This window comes from Schistocerca nitens, chromosome 2, assembly GCF_023898315.1.
Source record: "Schistocerca nitens isolate TAMUIC-IGC-003100 chromosome 2, iqSchNite1.1, whole genome shotgun sequence".
In the NCBI taxonomy this organism is placed as follows: domain Eukaryota; kingdom Metazoa; phylum Arthropoda; class Insecta; order Orthoptera; family Acrididae; genus Schistocerca; species Schistocerca nitens.
Genome location: NC_064615.1, coordinates 913249024 through 913272278, shown reverse-complemented (window position 1 = coordinate 913272278; position 23255 = coordinate 913249024). Strand labels below are relative to the sequence as shown.

Here is a 23255-nt window from a genome sequence, read left to right as displayed (position 1 = left end):
TAGAGAAGATAGACATAATCCGGAGAAGACTAGCGCATTTCATCACGGGATCATTTAGTAAACATGCATGTGTCATGGGGATGCTCATCCAATTATAGTGGCAGGAGCTGCAAGAGAAGTAGTGCTGTCTGTCACTTAAAAGTTTACTGTTAACTTTCCGAGAGCGTATGCTGCGTGTCATGTCACTATAAGGTTTTAAATACAAGTTACATAATTTTGAAACAATGTACATCTAACAAAGTTCTTCTACAGTTAGATAAAAACGTAGTTCTAAATCGCTCTCAGTGACATTACCGGCGCTTCTGATCTGGCCTTGAGTGCTCCTGGATGGAAATGTCATTGTGTGTGTGATTTAAACTAAAGGTATTCTACAAGTGTTAGTATCACTGATGTCTGTTTAGTAGAAAAATACCACAGTCACAGCAACTGTAAAACTACATAACAAATCCTTTTTGTTTGAGTTGCAGAAGAAAAGTAAAATTAACAGTTAAGATCTGTTACAGGATGTGTAAACGTCTGTGAAGATCTGCTCGTTATTCTGTTATCTGATAGTCAAAACACATTGCACCTGTTTACACAGAATCTGTAGGGAAATGATTGTAATACTCATTGTTTCTTCATTTCCCAACATCAGCTGCTATAACAGTTGTACGAATCTTGATACTTCGTTAGGTTCTATTTTACAAAATATTGTAGCAAACAGATCCAGCATAGCACAGCACAAGTGTAGCACAGATCACTTATCACTACGAATGAGAAATTAAGATTCACCTAATAAAAAATGGGAGGAAAAATTTCTTTGAAACTCAATATAGAGAAAAACTCCGAAGCTGGTCATAGGTTGCGTTCCAAAAATGAACAGCGTAGAGACAGAAGTGATGACACTTTCTGCAGGACCAAGCATCATTTTGCAGGACAATGCTCAAGCACATATAGTGCAAGCTGTTATTGATTTGTTTGACTAAGTGCTATACCATCTACTATACTCTCCTGACTTAAGCCCTTGTGAGTTCAACTATTTGCTTCAGAACTGCTACAAGTTCGTCAGGCAACAGACCGTGCCATTCGAACTGTGAACACAGCTGAACTGCTAAGAGTATCCTAAGACTTCCACATTGCTGGCAGTGGGTTACACACAATTCTGGTGACTACTTTGAAGGTCAGTAAAACTTTGAAAAACATATTTATTTTGTACGAGCTGTAAATAAATAGTTGCCGCTATTAAAGTTCCAACCCTCGTATTTACAATAAGCTACTTTAAACAATGATATGTGTTAATAGAGGTTTCACTTGTCAGCTGGAATTGGTTTATATTTTTCTTTTTTCTTTGAAGCTTCTTGTGTAGCTTTTTCTACGATTAGTCGCTTGCTGAACTTCTCAGTGAAGTGGCCAACATTAGTCCCCCGTTATGTTGGTGTTCCAGCGGCCTTGGTAGTGTTTTTCGATCGCTTTAATGTTCTGGTGAAAATTCTCTCCTTGCTCCTCCCTAACATCTCCCAAATTGTCTGGGAAGCAATTAAGGTGACTGTTCAAAAAGTGAATGTTCAGGCTCATTAAATATCCTAAAGTTTTAAACTTCTTTAACATTGTAGCTATGACAGAAACATATTCTGGGTATTTTTCATGTCCCAAGAACTTTGTAACGACTTGCTTGAATGATACTCATGCTAATTTCTCAATTAAGGTCACTGTGGATAAAAAGCTAACATCAAACATCAATTTTCTGTCAGGTCCGACAAAGATGCCTTCTTTTAGTTTAGATTCTGAAAGGTGTGGAAACTTTTGGCAGAAATACTTAAAACATGGTCCATTTTTAGACAAAGCCTTTACAAACTGTTTCATTAGGCCTAACTTTATATATAGAGGAGGTAGGAGAATGTTTTTTGGATCTACAAGGTTTTTGAGTAGAATGTTCTTCTCACCAGGTTTTAAAGACTCACTCACAGGCCAGATCTTTCTGCACCAGTGTTTTTCCCTAGCCCTACTGTCACATTAACACAAGAAACATGGAAATTTGGTAAAGCCACGTTGCTGACCACGGAGCATGCATGTTACTTTTAGATCGTCACATATCATCCAACGATGAGCAGAATAGCCTATTTTATTTAGCACTATTTCTAGGTTTTCATAGCTTTTTTTCGTATGTACAGAATGTCCACCAGGTATAGATGCATACATGTTACTATTGTGTAATAAAACAACCTTTAAACTAGTTTTGGATGAATCAGTAAACAGCCTCCATTCTTCCTTTTTGTATTCAATACCAAAATCATTCATGAGACTGGGAACAAAAATAGAATCGGCCTTTTTTGGCAGGAAATGTTTTTCAGCAGTGCTACTAACGTCATCTACATTCATTACACTTCCTTTTTAAATTATTTTAACTATCTAAAATCCGTTAAAGTCTTTAAAAAATCGCTTAATTTAATAAATTTAACTGTAAACTGTGAAGAACTGGTGCGTGATCCAATATTTTAAGTATCATATTGGGATTTCCCACCCTTTAAAACATAAGAATAAGTTATTTTCAGCAAAATCGTTGGCCTATGTTATTCTTGTCACGCATTATGGAGAATTAGTGCCGGTAGGTAAGAGAGAGATTGTTTGTGCATAACGTACCAAATGTGAGTTCCCAGCGCCTGTTATCAGGCTGGGAGGCAGCAGCTTGTTTTATACCGTTGAAGATGCTGAGTCACGGTCGCAGCTGACTCACACGAAATTACGCTACAAGATAAACCGAAGTAGCGAACTACACCCCTGTAAATTGAAATAAGAACACCGTGAATTCATTGTCCCAGGAAGGGGAAACTTTATTGACACATTCCTGGGGTCAGATACATCACATGATCACACTGACAGAACCACAGGCACATAGACACAGGCAACAGAGCATGCACAATGTCGGCACTAATACAGTGTATATCCACCTTTCGCAGCAATGCAGGCTGCTATTCTCCCATGGAGACGATCGTAGAGATGCTGGATGTAGTCCTGTGGAACGGCTTGCCATGCCATTTCCACCTGGCGCCTCAGTTGGGCCAGCGTTCGTGCTGGACGTGCAGACCGCGTGAGACGACGCTTCATCCAGTCCCAAACATGCTCAATGGGGGACAGATCCGGAGATCTTGCTGGCCAGGGTAGTTGACTTACACCTTCTAGAGCACGTTGGGTGGCACGGGATACATGCGGACGTGCATTGTCCTGTTGGAACAGCAAGTTCCCTTGCCGGTCTAGGAATGGTAGAACGATGGGTTCGATGACGGTTTGGATGTACCGTGCACTATTCAGTGTCCCCTCGACGATCACAAGTGGTGTACGGCCAATGTAGGAGATCGCTCCCCACACCATGATGCCGGGTGTTGGCCCTGTGTGCCTCGGTCGTATGCAGTCCTGATTGTGGCGCTCACCTGCACGGCGCCAAACACGCATACGACCATCATTGGCACCAAGGCAGAAGCGACTCTCATCGCTGAAGACGACACGTCTCCATTCGTCCCTCCATTCACGCCTGTCGCGACACCACTGGAGGCGGGCTGCACGATGTTGGGGCGTGAGCGGAAGACGGCCTAACGGTGTGCGGGACCGTAGCCCAGCTTCATGGAGACGGTTGCGAATGGTCCTCGCCGATACCCCAGGAGCAACAGTGTCCCTAATTTGCTGGGAAGTGGCGGTGCGGTCCCCTACGGCACTGCGTAGGATCCTACGGTCTTGGCGTGCATCCGTGCGTCGCTGCGGTCCGGTCCCAGGTCGACGGGCACGTGCACCTTCCGCCGACCACTGGCGACAACATCGATGTACTGTGGAGACCTCACGCCCCACGTGTTGAGCAATTCGGCGGTACGTCCACCCGGCCTCCCACATGCCCACTATACGCCCTCGCTCAAAGTCCGTCAACTGCACATACGGTTCACGTCCACGCTGTCGCGGCATGCTACCTGTGTTAAAGACTGCGATGGAGCTCCGTATGCCACGGCAAACTGGCTGACACAGACGGCGGCGGTGCACAAATGCTGTGCAGCTAGCGCCATTCGACGGCCAACACCGCGGTTCCTGGTGTGTCCGCTGTGCCGTGCGTGTGATCATTGCTTGTACAGCCCTCTCGCAGTGTCCGGAGCAAGTATGGTGGGTCTGACACACCGGTGTCAATGTGTTCTTTTTTCCATTTCCAGGAGTGTATATTCACCGGCTCCACGAACCCTGGCTTGCAACATGTCGTCTACAGTGTTATTTCGATTGTAGAAACACACGATTATTTTGTTAAACGTACACCCCGTTGTTTGACGACTTGACGAGAGGAATAGTTACATAATAAACGTGCCAAAACTACGCAACAGGCTTTTATTCTTTCGCCAATGTGGAGTTGAATGATTCAGGTGCAAACTCAAATCCCTTGTTATTCTTTGTGGCGTCAAGAAATGGTGCCACCGTTGCATCCAAATATAAATTGAAATTTGTCGGCTATCTCCGCTTACTTATTTCATAAGCGAGCAAATGCACCACTCGCAAGTCTTCTGTTTCCTTCCGAAGATTTATTTCTGTCAGGCTGCCATGGAGGTATAATAAGATGATATGGCTCTGCAGACTTCCGCTGTGTGTTGCTATGTGGCCGACGCCGCCGTTTTAGATGCTCCAAAACGTTGTCAGACTGCCTCTTACGATTCCTTGTCCTTCCTAATTTCTGTCGTATATACGCAACAGCTGTTTTAAATACAAAACTGTTACAAAGCTTTCACGAATTAACAACAGGAAAGCATTTTCAGACAATTTTCTGGTGTTTAATGCATTTTTGATACTATAATAGACGCATTTCGTCTCGTTAATGAATTTTGAGTTATATATTTCGAAAAAACAAGAAGAGAGTATGTTATATAAAAAGACTGCTTTCGTTATCCAGCATTTTCCTTAATATGGACTGACGAAACTGATGTTCGGTCTACGCCCTCTTCCCTAAATTTGTCAAGAGCAGAGTTTGCAATGTTCTGTCGGCTTCCAGTCTTTTCTTCTCTTCGAGATGAACTGACAGAAAATGTCAAAAGTCAGAAACAAATGCAATGTGTTAAAAGTGAACAGACTAACAAAAATTCATGTATACAAAAGAAAATACAGCTTGAACGAGTTCACTTATGAATGGAATGTGATTCCTTTATACTTTAGACTATTATCAGATTCATTAGTGCGCCCATAAATGATGCAAGCTAGCATTTTTTATCAAAACAGTCCCATTTTTATCAAAACACTTCCATTAGGAGCTAATATTTGGGGCAACTAACACAGCGAATATCAGCTTCAAGTTCGTGACGTCAAGACAACTCCCCATATAATACCCACATGCAGATTGCTCCACCTAGCTCACATGGTCTGCTGGAAGAGTCACCATTCCGTCTGGTTTCAGTTTTGGTACCAAACAGACGATAGTCTACTGTTTCCCTCCGCTGCTACAATTACATGATTGAGATTGCTACATGCTACTAGCTTACACTGCATGTTCCATGTGCACTTCACGTATGTTCCTTTAAGCGCATATTACTTTTGAATCACTTTTCTTGCAGAGAATTTTCTCGTGTTGCACGTTTATTTCAATACTGATGGAACTTATTATTCCTTCATGATACATTCAGAAGCATGGACCCACGTGGATAAAGACATCTGTGAGCACACATATAAATCAGTCCCGCTCTGTCTTGAGTATTAGTAAGCAGGTTATGCTGATCACGTTATTTCGTTACTTATGGTAAAATTATAAATTCAGAGGTTTTCTCCTGCAACAATTGAAATGGTTGCAGTTGTTCATTCTGGGAAACGTATTATGTAGGCAAAGTACTCGAAAACTGTATCGCCATTATAAAAATTATCAGCATTCTTCTTTTTCACTCTATTAAAATTTCCCTTTGTGTGGTCATGAAACCAAGTGGCTCTGCTTATTCAGACCTAGCACTCGTTTTCACATGACTCATTGTTCCATTTAACGGACTCTATGCAACGAGTAATGCACATGCGTTACACCACCATGCACTTTGCTTTATTTTACATAGTATGGGTTGGGCTGTTTGGGGAAGGAGACCAGACAGCGAGGTCATCGGTCTCATCGGACTAGGGAAGCATGGTGAAGGAAGCCGCCGGTGCCCTTTCAAAGGAACCATCCCAGCATTTGCCTGGAGTGATTTAGGGAAATCCGGAAAACCTAAATCAGGATGCCCGGACGCGGGATTGAACCATCGGCTTCCCGAATACATAGTATGTTCAGGTCCATATTATGTACTGCTGTTGTAGTTCGGGAGGCGGTCACAGTTCAGATCAGTCTTCACTTGCCTTGTATTTTTAGATTCCGATCCTACAAACTGCAAGGACATTTGCACTGCACGAGTCGTCATCTATAAGATGAGAATCATTTCACAGAAAAATTCATTATCCTTGCAGAATTCCAACCTAAGATTAATCAGTCACTTTTCTTCAGAAGTACGTCTATGAAGCTTGCGTTACGCTTGCGAAAGTTTATGCTTGTGTAAGTATATCTTCTGATTCATAGTTATCAAAGAGCTATGACTGAAATGTGGCCATGAATCAATTTAGAAGTTGTTTCAAAATTCTGTTCGGGCATTTAAGTAAAGTTTAAAGGACAGTGGTTAGTTACTAACTGAACACCATAGATATCCAAATGCCGCACTTTTACTGCCACCCTGTGTATGACACCTGTGACTCACTGTAACTCGGTATGTTGATGATTCACTTTACTCTTCCACTTAGTTTTGTGTGTTTAATTATTATTTACAGTGGGTTCTTGTCCATCTCAGTCTTACAGCAGTAGTTATAATATTTTCCAGTTGTTTTGTTACAACTTGAAAGCATCCAAGAGGTTCCTGCATTTTAGGAGCCCATCTGTTTCACACGTAGCTTAAATGCATGAAACGGAACTGTGCAGGCCAGCTAAAAAACAGGATGATTTTGTTATGAAATGCGTGCCGTTATGGACTCGGCACAGTTTCAGTGGTAGCGGCGTAGCATTCTAATTTTGTAGTTGCAGTGTCAAGCAACGCTGATGGGACATACAGAGGGCGGGGCTGTCCCTACACTGCCCAAGGCGGAAGGATACGTGCCGAATCCTGGGCCCGAGTTGTACAGAACAGCAACCGCCAGGCCGGCCCGCCAGTGCTGATGTTGGGTGAGGTGACAAATGTCATGAGACACCTCCTAAGATTGTGCCAAACGCCTTCTGCCCAGCGTGGTTCAGAAACTCGACGCGGTATGGAATCAATAAGTTGCCTCCTACAGAAATATTGAGCAATGCTGCCTCTACAGCCGTCCGTAATAGCTAATATGTTGCCCGTATGGATATTGTGCACGAACTGACCTCTAGAATACGTCCCATAAATGTTCGGCGTGATTCATTCGGGCGATATGCGTGGGCATATCATTCGTGACATGACACACTGCCATCCATAAAAATTCCATCGACGTTTGGGAACATTAAGTCCATGCATGGCTGCGGATGGTCTCAAAGTAGCCGAACATAACCATTTCCAGGCAAAGATCGGTGCAGTTGCACCAGACGATCCTGTTCATTACATGTAAACAGAGCATACACCACAGTCCACACTGTTATGGAGCCATCACCAGATTGTTACTGACAACTTGGGTCCAAGGCTTCATGGGGTCTGCGCCATACTCTAACCCGCACTATCAGCTCTTACTAATTGAGATCGGCTCTCATACGACCAGTCCACGGTATTCCAGTCATATAGGCTACAACCGATATCAATTGAAGACATACTGGAAACGCTCCATTCGAGGGATTCTGTGGCCGGCCAGTGTGGCCGAGCGGTTCTAGGCGCTTCAGTTTGGAGCCGCGCGACCGCACTGGTCGCAGGTTCGAATCCTGCCTGGAGCATGGATGTGTGTGATGTCCTTAGGTTAGTTAGGTTTAATTAGTTCTAAGTTCTAGGGCACTGATGACCTCAGATGTCAAGTCCCATAGTGCTCAGAGCCATTTGAACCATTTTGAGGGAATCTGTATGCAGTTCTGTAATTAGGATAACTACTGAAAATTTGTTGACGCTACCCTCAAGACTTTATACTAATATGTTGTAATTTGAACAAATATTTTCATAGTCTGTGGCACCTGATATCGTCTTGAATAAATAGTGTGAAACATAGCGCACGGAATCTATCAGACACTATCACTTCCCTTCGCCTCCGTATCAAAACGTTTGTCTTGACACTAATCACAGACGTCCGCAAAGGCTTTAGACGAATGGGTCCATTCCCAAAAGCAATTTGAGAACGTTTTTCGCTACAAGCGACGTACGCTTAACACTTGGCGTCCAAAACCCTCCCTTGCAGATATCAGTAGCATTTTCAAATGTTCTTGGTAAGACTAGTTGAAGGTATATTGCATAATGCTTAACTCAACTACACGAAACGTGAAATGACGCGCCCAGTACTTCGGGGAACGATGCAGATGCTCATTTGCAATGCATTTACAAAGCTTTACTTTTGTGAAGGCTGTATTGTGAGGGACGCTGGTTGGTCGAGAACCAGGTAGCTATTTTTTTTAAAAAAGATGATATTACGCGGGACATTCAGTAATTAATGCAACACTTTTTTCTCGGCCAGTTTCGGTTCAAAAAATTCTGAATTTGTTGTGGGGCCACGAGGAATATTTTCGCTTCGGCCCTTATAGTTTCATGAAGTTACGACATGTGGTCGGGCTATACGTAGACTTCAAAGTGGCATGTGTAAAGTAGGTGCATACCAAGCAGAGAGCTGTCATTGAGTATTTTTTAGCGGAAAACCACAGCATCGCAGATCATTTGGCCAACTGGCAACGAAACGACTATTCGTGCTGGTATGTAACATGTATGAGGCGGACGATATAACAACAGACATTCGAAAAAAACATTTCCGCCAAAATCCCAAATATAGAAAGAGCCGAAAACTGCAACAATTATCGGATTAACAGCTCATGCATCCCAGTTGCTAACATGAATAATATACAGAAGACCGGCAATGAAAATTGAGGATCTGCCAGATGACGATCAGCTTGGCTTTAAGAAGAGGGACGATTCTGACATTGCGTTTGATAACGGAAGCAAGTTTGAAGAAAAATCAAGACACATTCATAGGATTTGTCGATCTGGAAAAGCATTCGGTAATGTAAAATGGTGCAAGACGTTCTAAATACCGAGAAAAATATGGGTAATCTATAGGAAAACATGGGTAACATACGACAGGTACGAGCACCAAGGGGGAACAATAAGACTGAGGGTGTACCACAGGATTGTAGTCTTCGCTCCTACTGTTCAGTTAACACATTGAGAAGCAATGACAAAAATAAAAGATAGGTTCAAGAATGGAATTAAAGGCGAAAAGATATCAGTGATAAGATTCGCTGATAGTACTGATTTCATCAGCGAAAGTGAAGAAGAATTACGTGATCTGCTGAATGGAATGAACGGTCTAATAAGCTCGGAATATGGACTGCAAGTAAATTAAAAAAATACGAGTGAAGAGAAGTAGCAGAAATGAGAACAGCGAGAAGACTAACACCACATTTAATAATTTTTTCATAATGCCAGGCCACAGTCATAATATATCTCTTTAAGTCAGTACACCCTTAAGACTGTTGTTTACATTTACACTTACACGATCATGATTTCGCCTTCAAAGTGGCATTATCAAGTGTTTTAAGTGTTATACAGTGCCTAAGATGTCATAGTGTCGTATTTCAAATACACTATTAGACGCTATTAGGATTTACCAGAAATATCGACCCTTAGGCAATGTGTCTAATAGTATATTTTAAATACGACAGTATGCCATCTTAGGCACTGTACAACAGTTAAAACACTTGATAATGCCACTTCGAAGCCGAAATCATGATCGTGTAAGTGTCAATGTAACACAGCAAATAAACAACAGTCTAATGGCTGTACCGGCTTTAAAGAGACTAACATCACAATTTGGGATCAGGATGTAGAAGTAGTTAAGGAATTCCGCTACCTAGGCAGCAGAATAACCCATGACAGACAGAGGAGGAAAGACGTAAATGTCAGACTAGCAAAAAGGTCATTCCTGGCCAAGAGAAGTCTACTAGAATCGAACATAGATCTTAATTTGAGGACGAAATATCTGAGACTGTATGTTACGAGCACAGCATTTTATGACAGTAAAACTTGGACAGTGAAAAAATTGAACAAAAGGGAATCGAAGATTTGAGCTCAGGCGCTATAGACGAATGTTGAAAATTAGGTGGACTGATAAGGTAAGAAATGAGGACGTTCTAGACAGAACTGGCGAGGAAAGGAATATGTGGAACAATTTCCATTGCACTAGAAGGAACCGTAGAGAATAAATACTCTAGAAAAAGACAGGTATTAAAATACATCCAGAAAGTAATTGCAACGTAGGTTGCAACTGCTAATCTGAGATGAAAATGTTGGCACAGGACAGGAATTCGTGGCGAACTATATCAGAACAGTCGGAAGATTGATGCGGAAGCATAATCTATAGAACTTCTGGCATTATTATGTGACTGCTGCCGACTCGTCGATTCAGGATGTTACATACATACGGATCAGCAGAGACCGTAATATGTGCGTTTGAATTTTGCATATGGATTTGCTTATTTGGCTCCTTTTCACCTGTAATTGTATATTTTAACTAAAAACTAGTGACTATGCACATTTTTGCTCTATGTTTACAATATTTTAAAAATTTAGACGGGCGGTCTCTAGCTCGATGTCGTTTTGATGTCTCACAGATTGACCGCGACCTACAGCTGCTTGCAAACGCTAACCGAGAGTCCACTGACTAGCGAAATCATTACAAAGGAGGAATAGGAACAGGCACATTCAATGCTCCTATGCCCGCGCCCCTGTTAATCCCCTCTGCTGTCATACCGTACGCGTTGGCAACAATTAAATTAAACTACACAAGCTCTTAGTCACACGTGCATTGTATCAGTTTAGCTTTGTTTACTTACACACAACTGGGCGTGTTCACGACGTTGAGTGTGTAATGTGTTGTGCGCCATGTCGCCCAAAAAAAGAAACGTCATTTCGTGGATAGCTGACCATCCTGGTTACGAGTAAAACGTTTAGTGCGAGAAAAGTTTCAAATAGACCAGCATGTCAAGACAAGTCTTCATATCGCAGGAATGCAGAATAAAGGACCACTACAACAACTTCGGACAACAACAAGTTGCATTTGTAGGGATTTGTCCAAAGGTACCCACAAAAGTCGGTTTAACATGGATCTACACGAAGCATTCATTGCAAGCACAGGCGCCGACTCCATTGGGCCTGAGGGGGCCTCTCAAAAATTAGTTTGGATGGGGCGGGGGGAGGAACCCCTCGATAATTTAAGAAAATTATTAGTTAAGTTTGTAAAATCACAAAATTATGTTGGAATTTTTATTTTCCTTGTTTGACGATAGTTACCTTTTAAAATACATTCAGTAATGAGTTACAACAAATAATTATTACTGTAGTAAGCAGGTTAACTCAAAATGAGTGGTGTGAATCATGACAGTGTTATGGTGCTGTGGGCACACTTAAAATTCGTCCCGGTGTGCGAATCTTTGTGTAAAGTCTGGTGGTGGCGGGCCAGCGCTACGGCCGCGGGGACATAACAAAGACTGGAGCAGAAGCACTTGGAACCCTCCGCCTCGCGTCGCCTTGACGCTTCGAGACATTACGACGCCGCATCTATATGAAGCCCACCCTGCTGTCGCAGTCATTCAGTGTGGATAGTTTCGTTCAGTGCATGTTGCAGAGGTGTTTAGAGTTCCGACTTCAGTGTCTAGTGGACTTTTTTAAATGACTATATTTTATTCGTTTACTTTAGTCTCTTAGTGTATTGTTTATTATGTTTGGAATGGATAAATTTGTTACCAAAAAGACACGCTAGTCAACCTCCAACAATTATTGTGTCGTCAGTTGCTTCGTCGTCTTCAGGCGAGAACCGTTCACAGCTGAAACCTGGACAGTCCAGTGAGGGAAGATCATTTCAGAAGTCTTGGTTGATCAAACATACAAGACTAGAATTTGAAGCATCTACCGAAAAAGTTTTTTGTAAAACCTGCAAACAGGCAGATGCTACAAATCTTTTACAATAAAAAAAGAAGATGCATTTGCTTCTGTAGGGTTTTCTAACTGGAAAAAAGCTTTGGAAAAATTTCGTCTTCGTGAAAATACGTTTACGCATAAACAAGGTGTTCTGAAACTAAATTCTATCACTAACCGAAGTGTGGCTTCCCAACTGAATGAACAGTTAGATAGTGATATGAAGAAAGGCCGTTTAGCTCTTGAGGCAAGTTTTACTACCTTGGAATTTGTATGCCGACAAGGACAAGCAATTAGAGGGCACGAAGACGTAAACTCAGTTTTTTTATTCAGTTGTTGGAATTCCAAAAGAATGACACACCTGAGTTTTAAGATTGGTAAGGGCGTTCGGGGTATAAGTGGCCGTCCCACGATATTCAAACGAGATCATTGATCTACTAGGAAAGTTTGTGTTGATTTTCTATTATGGTTAACGAAACAAGTGATTCTTCGATCCACAAACAACTGTCATTTTGTGTTGTACTGTCGATGATTCCTTAATCATCACGAAGACTTTATTGGCTTATACGAGACCCGCAACATGGAATCACTAACTCTGTATAGTATTTTAAACAACGTTTTTGCTCGTTTTGATTTGTCAATGGATAACTTAAGAGGACAGTGCTATGATGGTACCTCGAATATGAGAGGTAAGTTCAAAGGACTAAAAAAGTTAGTTTTGGATATACAACCACTACACTGCTGGCAGTTTAGGCTTGGCAGTTGTAGACAATCACTGCTATCTTACGTCTATCAGGGATATTATGGCTTTAGCCAAGGACTTATTAAACGCTGTAAGGGAATCCAACAAAAGGATGGGACTTTTCGGAAGCATACGCTGTGAGAGCGCCAACGAACAAGCTGGTCTACCATTCCATTGCCCGACTCGAGGGACTATGCGAGCTTCTAGTATCTTCAGAATGTTGAGAACTTTGAAGAACTTCTAGAGTTTTTTGAAACATTTTCTGCAGAGGACAAAAGAGAGGCAGGCTACCTTGAGTCAATGTTACAATTCAAGACTTCTTTCGGTTTACGTCTTTTTGCATTCAGTGAACCCAGTAGAGGATGTTAACGATAAAATTCAATGCCCTTATCTAAGTGTTGGCAACGGCCTTGCCGCAGCGGATACACCGGTTCCCGTCAGATCACCGAAGTTAAGCGCTGTCGAGCGTAGCCGGCACTTAGATGGGTGACCATCCGGGCCGCCATGAGCGGTTGCCATTTTTCATAACGACCGGGAGAGCGGTGTGCTGACCTCGCACCCCTCCTGCCCGCCTCCTCATCTGAGGATGACACGGCGGTCGGATGATACCGATTGACGGAGTGCTTTTTATCTAAGTGTTGCTGATCTGGAAAAATATATGAGAGCTTGATTTGTATATTGAATGGAAAGTGTGATCATTTTAAACACTTTTGGGAATTGTGTTTCAAAGAGAAACCTTCACAGGTTGATGATCGTTCTTTTCCTCAGAATCGAAGTATACCAAAGACGTAGGAAAACAATGATGTCAGCTCACTGCACACTTTCAAAACCCCAAAGGAATGCTACAAGGCTATTTACATTGAAGTAGCCGGCCGGAGTGGTCGAGCGGTTAAAGGCGCTACAGTCTGGAACCGCACGACCGCTACGGTCGCAGGTTCGAATCCTGCCTCGGGCATGGATGTGTGTGATGTCCTTAGGTTAGTTAGGTTTACGTAGTTCTAAGTTCTAGGGGACTTATGACCACAGCATTTGAGTCCCATAGTGCTCAGAGCCATTTGAACCATTTTTTTTTTTACATTGAAGTTTGTGAAACGGTGCACTCTTGCATTACTGAGCGGTTTGCTTCTGCTAGACTCACATAGATCATTTCAGTTGAACAAGAGCGGTTGCTTTTAGTAAACAGAGGTGAAACAAATTTGGAAAAAGTCACTCGCGTTTTTCAAAACTGACCTAGACATTGAGAGACTGCGCTTACGCTTGAATATGTTAGCTTATATCGCTAATAAAAAACAACTGGTCTTAAAAAACATGCGTGATGTAAGAAAGTACATTACACAAGAACCAGAAGTTGGAGAAATGTTATGTGAGGTAGTGAAGTGCATTAAGCTTCTGCAAGTAGTTTCAATCATGACAGCAACAGCAGAACGGTCATTTAGCGCCCTTAGATGTCTGAAGTCCTATCTCCTATCGTCAATGGGACAGAAGTGATTGAAAAACTTGGCTGTTCTTCATACCCACCGAGATGTTTTGGATTAATTGCATATCCGACCACTCAATAACGACTTCATGTTCTATAATCCAGTCAGACGGTCGACATTTGCATCTTTCTAAAGACACTCTAGCCCTAATAATCACATCTTAGAGCAACATTAAAAATCTTTATAAAACAGAAAATTAAATACAGACAAAATGTTAAATTTTCAGTTTCCAAATTACTAGTTTAGTACTGTATTACTATATTACTATAGTACTGTATTAGTTATTTTCAAATACTTAAATATTTTTAGGGTCTAAGACCCAATTAAAACTCGCTATTTACATACTTTTTGACTGAAAGTATTATTCATTCTGTATTAACTTTATTAACTGTATTGAGGTAATAACTTTGAGACATTGTTTTTATTAAATGAACCCTGAGCCTTATTCAGAGTAAGCTTAAATTAGATATTTCACTTATTAATCAAAATACTATTACTGTGCGACAGCAATATTTAATGTTTCATGCTTTTAATGATAGTTTATGATTTATTTAAATATAATTTCAGTCTTTTCAGAGCTATATATTCACTGCTCTGTAATGGTCTATAAACATGATTATTACAGTAGATTAAATTAGCTTTTTACGAAAATACCTTGCGTGTTTATGTTTTGTTTCTTTTTTCAAAGCCTAAAATTGTGCCAGGCTTGTCGAGTTTCCCAGAGTGTCGAGTTATAGGGATCCCAGTTTTCGGGGCTCTAATGTTGATCATATGACTCTAAAATGCTTAAAAATACTTTAAAACTCACTATTTTTCATCTGACATTTAGAAAATTTCCCGGGGCAAGACACCCAGATTGCCCCCCCTTCCCAAAATTATTTTATAAGTCGGCGCCCCTGATTGCAAGCAATATCCCTCTTCACAAACTTACAAACCCTACTCTCAAAGGCTTCCTGTGTAAATATTACTTAAATGAAAATATACGAGACGAATCAACATTGCGTAAAAATTATATACCGACAGTTTACGTAAATGTTCTGAAAGAAATGTGCAATGAATTCAAGGACAGCATTATCTGAATTTCATTTGACCAAACTACAGACACTTGTGGTCATTACATTGCAAGTTTAATTGTTGGTGCTTTAAAAGAAGAGCCTTCTTCTTCCTATTTAGCAGCCTGCAAAGAACTTGAAAAAGTAAATCATTCTACGATCGCCAGATTTGTGACTGAAGGCTTTAGAAAAAATATTCCAGAATCTTTAGCAGACGAAATGGTGTTTGTGTTTATATCAGATGGTGCTCCCTATATGATCAAAGCATGAAAAGCCCTCCGAGTATTTTATCCCAATTTGACTCATGTGACGTGCTTTTCTCGTGGAATACTTCGCCGTGCTGAATAAGTACGTGTGAATGCAAATAAACTGATTTCATCCACAAAGAAATTGTTTCTAAAGGCTTCTGCTCACATCAAGAGACTTATAAAAACTACCAAATGTGCCTTTACCTCCAGAACGAGTGGTGGCTCGATGGGGTACGTGGGTCGAAGGTGTGTTGTTTCACAATGAACATTTCGAGGCCATTAGAGTGGTAGTAAACGAGTTCGAAACTGCAGAGGCTTTTGCAGTTTGCCAGTGCGGGGAAGCTTTTAATGATTCCGATATTGAAAAAGACATTTCTTCTGTTAGCTCTCATTTTTCCCATATACCTGCAACTATTAAAAAGCTTGAACTCAAGGTTTGGCGTTAAAGAAATCTGTTCAGTTAACGAATAAAATTATTCTAGTGTACGCTTCACTGCCGGAGGTGTTCACAAGAAAACATAAGTTTGCAAACATTTTAAGCAATTACCCAGGCTTTGAACCCTAGTGCCAAATTGATAGCTTTATTAATGAGACGGGTGAACTTTTACCAGAAACAGTGAGTGCTAACGTAGCATCCAAATTCAAATACTGCCAGTTACCTCAGTTGATGTAGAACGGTCCGTTTCTGCATGATTGTATGTTGTATTTTAAAAGAAATATTACAGTGTTTCTGAGCTTCCCCTCCGCGTGCGCTATATCTCGAAGTTGGTCCTGACTCGCATTGCATCCGCTTGTTACCGACAACAATAGCATAGAAGGTACAATTCTTAAAACACGGTATGCGTCCCCACTCTGCAAATTTTTGGAAAATCATCAACGAAAGCCCCCTTCCTAACCTTCACCAGAAATAATTCATAAAATTGTATCAGCGTTCTAAATGTACGGATTTTTCGCGTGGGCGGTGCTCTTCCGCGTAATTGACATGCATAGATTCGACTTTGGGACATAATGCACGCAGTAACTACCACGTTTTTTTCATTATTTCATCTTGAATTTTGGGACACTTTTTACGCATTTTTCATGCACATTTGCTTGCATATTTTAAGGTATTAATGATGCATGTATGGTTGGGTGTTGTGTGATATCCTTAGGTTAGTTAGGTTTAAGTAGTTCTAAGTTCTAGGGGACTGAAGACCATAGATGTTAAGTCCCATAGTGCTCAGAGCCATTTGAACCATTTTTGATGCGTGTAATCCGATCTCTACTGACCACCCAAAATATTATGACCAACGACCTAATATCAATATAAGCCCGTCCAGGCGACAGCAGAGTCACTTGACGAGGAATGAGTGCTAGTCAGACACGCACGATGCATGTATTATCAGCGAACTGTGGCGGAACTAACATCAGACGTTAGTTAATGTTGGTGAGAGTACAAGTTTGTCTAAACACACAGGGCACCGAACATTCCTAAAGATGGACATCCGCAACCGATGACGCATGTATGTGCCAATTTTAACATCATGACATCAGCAACTATAACTGAAATGGGCACGGTTCCATCGGCCCTGGACGCTGGCGCAGTGGCAGAGCGCTGAATTTTATGATGAATCCTGATTCCTTCGGGATTCATTATACCATGCAACGCTTTCCCACTGCGCCAATGGAAGGGAGCGAATCCGTCGTCTTCCGGGCCAACAGGTTCTTGTCACCTGCACGGCTACACAGAGACAAGTTCATGGCGGCTCTGGGGAACATCCACACGGGCATCCAGTGGAGCTCGTGCGAGGCACCATGATTGGTTGCAGACAGTGTGCACTCCTTCATGAGGATCATGTTTCCCGACAGAAGTGGCATTTTTCAAGACGATAATGAGCCATGTCATAAGGTCAGGCTTATGATGGAGTGGTTTGAGGAACAAAGTGGAGGGTTCCAATTGATGTGCTCGCCTCCTCCAAACGTGCGAGATCTGAACCCAGTCGAACACATCTGGGATGTGATTGAATGTGCTGTCAGAGCTCGTCGACCTCTCCCTGGAATTTATGGAAATATGGTGACTTGCGTACCCAGATGTGTTGCCAACTTCCTCTAGCGATCTACCAAGGCCACATTGCTTCCATGCATCGACGTGTCGCCGCTGTTTTCCCTGCCAAAAGTGGACATACCGGATGAAAGGTACTTGGTCATAATGTTCTGGCTGAACACCTGGATCGATTTCTACCAAACTTGGTACACATACTGGTTATTATTTACTATCTAGGAAGAAACACTGTGAGCGAAAGAATCAACAACTTCCTAATGGGGAGATGGAGAGCGAGGGAGGAAAGAAGAAGAGGGATTTACATGAGGTGAGGAGAGGATAGAGATGTGGAGGAGATTAACTTAGAGGGTTCGATGAGGAGACGGATAGAGGGGGAAGGAGCAGAATGACAGAGACGGGTGGAGCAAATGGGCAGAGAGAGATGGGAGGAGGAGGAGGAGATGATAGAGGGGGGGGGGGGGGAAGGAGACGGACTAATAGATAGAAGAGTGGAATCAATACACTGATGGCAAAAAATTCGCAACACCAGGAAGGAGTTGTGTGACAGCAACGAAAATTAGTAGGCGTGTTTCTAAATCTGAAAGGTTATATCTATTAAAATTTCGCGGCTATAGTACAAGAGTGGCGCTAGTACTGCAAACCAGGTGAGGATGCAAATCAGGGTTGCTTTAAATAAACGCTGTTGCTCGTGGTGAGTTGAAGTTGGTCAAGAATGCCTTTAACGCCACACCTCACTGAATTTAAACGAGGTCTCGTAATAGGACTACTAGAAGATGAATGTTCCTTCTGCGATATTGCAGAAAGGCTTGACAGGAATGTAGCCACTGTACATGATTGCCCCACGGCCGCGGGGCACCACGATTGTATTCAGCGTATGGCTCCTGCGTGTCGTACTGCACCTACGGCACCAATTTCAGCAGCAGTTGGCATCACAGTGATAACGAATTGGCGCAAAACGGGTACTTCCAGGTCAGCTCGGATCTAGTGGCTCTGTTGCGTGCACTCCACTTGTCCCCAAACCACCGCTATTTGCGACTTCAGTGGTGTCTAGCGCGAGCTCATTGGCGGCAGCGTGAAGGTCTATTGCGTTTTCTGATAAAACCTGGTGATGGCTGTGTGTTGGCTAGATGGTCACCTGCTGTTACGTTCCGGGGTGCGATTTCGTATAACAGCAGAAGTACTCTCGAGGTTATCCCACTCACCCTGACTGCAAGTTTGTACGTCTATCTGGTGATTCGCCATGTTGTGCTGCTATTCATGAACAACATTCCAGGGGGTGTTCTCCAACAGGATAACGCTCGATTACGAGATCCGTCTGTAATTGATAACGTGGGACATTATCGGACGACAACTCCAGCGTCATCCACAAACGGCATTAATCGTTCCTGTGTTGACCGACCAAGTGCAACAAGCATGGAACTCCATCCTCCAAACTGACTTTCGGCACTTGTGCAACAGAATGCAAGCACATTTGCATGCTTACATTCAAAATTCTGGTGGCTACGCTAGTTATTAATGTACCAGCATTTAACATTTGCAATGGCTTATCTCGCTCTTACATTAACCCGAGATCTCGTAATTTTAATCACTTACATATTCTACCTAGACAAATGCATTTCCCAAATTTCGTTTTTCTACGGTAACTAGTTTTTCGTGTTGCGACAGTCTACTTAACCGGGCAATTCCGCGTGCTGAGGTAGTTTCTTATATAAAAGATTTAATTGGCGTTGTGACTACTTAATGCTCTTGAAACATGTAATTATTTATGTGATACAGCTAGGAAAATTAGTGTCGGTACATTACATACCAGGTGTGGCGTCTGGCTGCGATGAGCTGGGCGTAGAGCTGCTTGCCGGATGCCTCGGCGGCGTCTGTACCAGGAAGGGAGGCTGCCGCCTGCCTTAATCGCGCTGGAAGTGCAGCGTCACGGTGACTGCAATCGCACTGTCGCGATAAGTAGACCGATACTGGCGAATCATACTGACTCGCTTCATTAACTGGATCATTTTAATTACAAACATGGGTGTGAGTCAGTCAATCATTTAGTCCGCCGGCTATCACTCATCAGCCTTTCAACTTTTTTGATGCTGACCTCATGTCTTTACCCATACACTCACACCTTGTAACACTGATAACTTGTTTTAAATTTTGTAATCATCGCTTGGCGCTATATAACTTTGCTTCTATAATTACTTTTGTAGCCTGTTTCACTATTCCTGCATATGAGTATGTACTGGCGTAGTCATTATATGCAGCTGATTCATATCCTACATGTCGGTCTATAAATAATAAAACTGGCTGTTCCACCTGCAAAGCTGATAATTTCAATGCAGATGCCTTTCGGATTTTTCGTAAAAGAAATTTTAAGCGTTGTTTTAAGCAATGCGCCTTTTTGATTTCATTAAACTAAATATACTTTTCAAAATATCATGCGTCCATTCTTACGACTTTCCTGCGTAGTGTAAGTAGAGCATTGGTCACGTGGAGAAAAAACAGCGAACTCGACTAGGAACTTGTGTTCGTAGATGTCATTGTAGACAGGTTCTTCCCTGCGCATCCTCCGAAACTGCTTCAGCTCAGTCCTTTCCACATCCATCTCTCTTCCACCTTCCTGGAAGTATCCATATCCACACATAATGAAAAAAAAGGCAAACAAATAAGAATTTAATGTCTCGTCGACTACTAGGTCATTAGGGATGGCGAAGAAGTTCGGTCATGCCCTGTCGAAGGATCTGTGCTAGAATTTGCCGGAAACGATATAGGGACTTCACGGAATATCTAAATTCAGTTGGCCGTAAGTGGATTTGAATCATCGTCCTCCCTAATGCTAGTCCAGTGTGTTTACCAACGCGCCACATCACGCGCTACGATTTTTGCGGTTATTCTTTTATCATCCACATGTCTAATACGGACATACGAACATTTCATGTATCTCCATCGTTCATTTGAAGTTTTCATTCCTCACTACCTCCGGGTTTTTGTGGTTCTGCACAAGTTAAAGAAAATGGTTCAAATGGCTCTGAGCACTATGGGAATTAATATCTCAGGCCATCAGTCCCCTAGAACTTAGAACTACTTAAACCTAACTAACCTAAGCACATCACACACAACCATGCCCGAGGCAGGATTCGAACCTGCGACCGTAGCGGTCGGTCGCACGGTTCCAGACTGAAGCTCCTAGAACCACTCGGCCACACCCGCCGGCTGCACAAGTTCCTTGTACTTCTCCATGCCACCTTTTATTTACCTCTACCTAGCATTACTGCAGCAACATACACAGACCAAAAAAAAATTTGCATTACCCCAGTTCCCAGAACTCCTGAAGATAGACGTTGACTGTGGATATAGTATCACAGATATGGACAGATGTGGATATTGTATTACTTTGACTGTTCAGAGATGTCACTAAACCCGTCCAAAGGTGTAAACAACCATGCATGAGTAACGCCAATTACACGGAGGGGGTCCAACAGCCGATGAGTTCCAGCCATTCCACTACAAAGGAGGTTCACGGCTCGTGTTCTCTGTAGTTCATCCATGCCTAGACAGTCAATACCGCGGTCCGATCGTGTCCGCATTGTTACTTTGTGCCAGGAAGGGTTCTCTCAGTATGAACGAAAGCGATGTTCGGACATGGAGGAGATACAGAGAGAGAGGAACTGTCGATGACACGCCTCGCTCAGGGTGCCCAAGGGCAACTACAGCAATGGATGACCGCTACCCACGGGTTATGGCTAGGAGGAACCCTTAGAGTAACGCTATCATGTTGTATAACGCTTTTCATGCAGCCACGGGACGTCATGTTACGACTCAAACCGTGCGCAATAAGCTGCATGATGCGCAACTTCACCTCCGACGTCCATGGCGAGGTCCATCTTCGCAGCAACGACACCATGCAATGGGGTACAGATGGGCCCAACAACACACCGACTGGACCGCTCAGGATTGGCATCACGCTCTCTCCGGCGACCAGTGTCGCATATGCCTTCAACCAGAGAATCGTTGGCGACATGTTTGAAGGCAACCTGGTCAGGCTGAAAGCCTTAGACCACACTGTCCAGCGAGTTCAGCAAGGTGGCGATTCCCTGCTGTTTTGGGGTGGCATTATGTGAGGCCGACGTACGCCACTGGTGGGCATGGAAGGCGCCGTAACGGTTGTACCATACGTGAATGCCCTTCTTCGACCGATAGTGCAACCATACCGGCAACATATTGGCGAGGCATTCGTCTTCATGGACGACAATTCGCGCCCCCATTGTGCACATCTTGTGAATGACTTTCTTCAGGGGTGGACTAAGTTGACCTGGTAACTGACTTAACAACATCCTGCGAATTTCAGTACCAGCACTCCTGGAACTGAAACGAATTACACGGAAATATATCTGGAACATTCTTGTAATTCTGAGACGTGATAACCATTTAATTGTACCTGAGAACAACATTACACAATATAGAACATACTTTTAGGTAATACACTTTTGTATTACTGTTGACACGTGAAGCGTTTATTTATTCTATAATAATTTTGTTTGATTACATATTATGCTTTTCGAACTACTGCTTCATGATAGTTTAATTCCGTTCCACAATAATAACTTTAGTATGGACATGGCATCTACACTTTGATTATTTAGGCACCATTACATTACCGCTGCGGTAAAAGACCAGAGAAACAATATGAAGAATACCATCTATTGTTTCCTACCTATACCAGCACTTTGGTACGAATTACCATTCTACTTTATCCAACAGGCTTGCCAGAATGAAGTATGATTCTTAGAACAACAGTAATATCATCGCGATTCAGCACTCTAATACAAAAAGTTAGAATAAAAAGAATCCTGAGAAAGGTATGAAGCACCTGTGCCATGACGAACTACAATACATGAAATAGTTGTAGCTGATGAAACAATTGTAGTTTAAGAGTAATACAACCGCAATACTAGTAGCTACAATGAATCTTCCGTACTGCGTCTAGAAAGTGTGTAATGCAGCTGTGATAGGAAATCGTATGATAATGGTAGTGATTTAAGCTCATAAAGGGTAGCTATTGAAGGGGTCGGCAGAAACACTAACCTTCTCTTTAGTAAGGATTAGTCCGATCGCTTTATCTGTTGTATATTCAAATATCCCACGCGTTCGTAACAAGAATTTACACATGTACCACTAAAAAGCGCTGTCTTCTATACCAGCTGTGTTTTTGTATTGTATTTATGTTCTTGTCTATGAGTTTAACTTAACACATAACGTACAATAACTCAGAATTTCATAGAATCTAACAGTAAGTAGTACATCTGCAATCAATGGAGTCGACCTCCCAAAATTTATGTGGGTGCTTATCAATGGCGGAATGTAGTATAAGTTTTCTGGGCGGTCTCGATGTTTTTAAAAACATCACCTTCCATTTATAATATTTTATGAGCACTGCCTTTATCGTTAAGATCTTTGCTGTGATTAATAAAAATTGCACCGGTACTGTAAGCTTACGTTGAGACTGCCCTAGCTCAGTCGGTAACACAGCTGACTTAAAAGCAACAGAAAAGTGATCAAACGCGGCTTCAAATGTACTTGGACGAACCTTCAGACCCGGAGGCGTCACGTACGCGATATAGGCCCACCTGCTAAAATAAAAATC

The 23255-nt window shown here is 42.3% G+C and overlaps 1 protein-coding gene across 1 annotated transcript in view; it reads right to left on the bottom strand.

Annotated features, from left to right (window-relative positions):
* LOC126234707 (glutathione S-transferase D5-like) overlaps positions 1–19487 on the bottom strand; it is a 49244-nt gene extending 29757 nt beyond the window's left edge. The window contains exon 1 of the mRNA XM_049943452.1: positions 19428–19487. The gene's annotated coding sequence lies outside the window, so the exon portion shown is untranslated. The remainder of the gene's footprint in view (positions 1–19427) is intronic.
* Positions 19488–23255: the final 3768 nt, after the last annotated feature.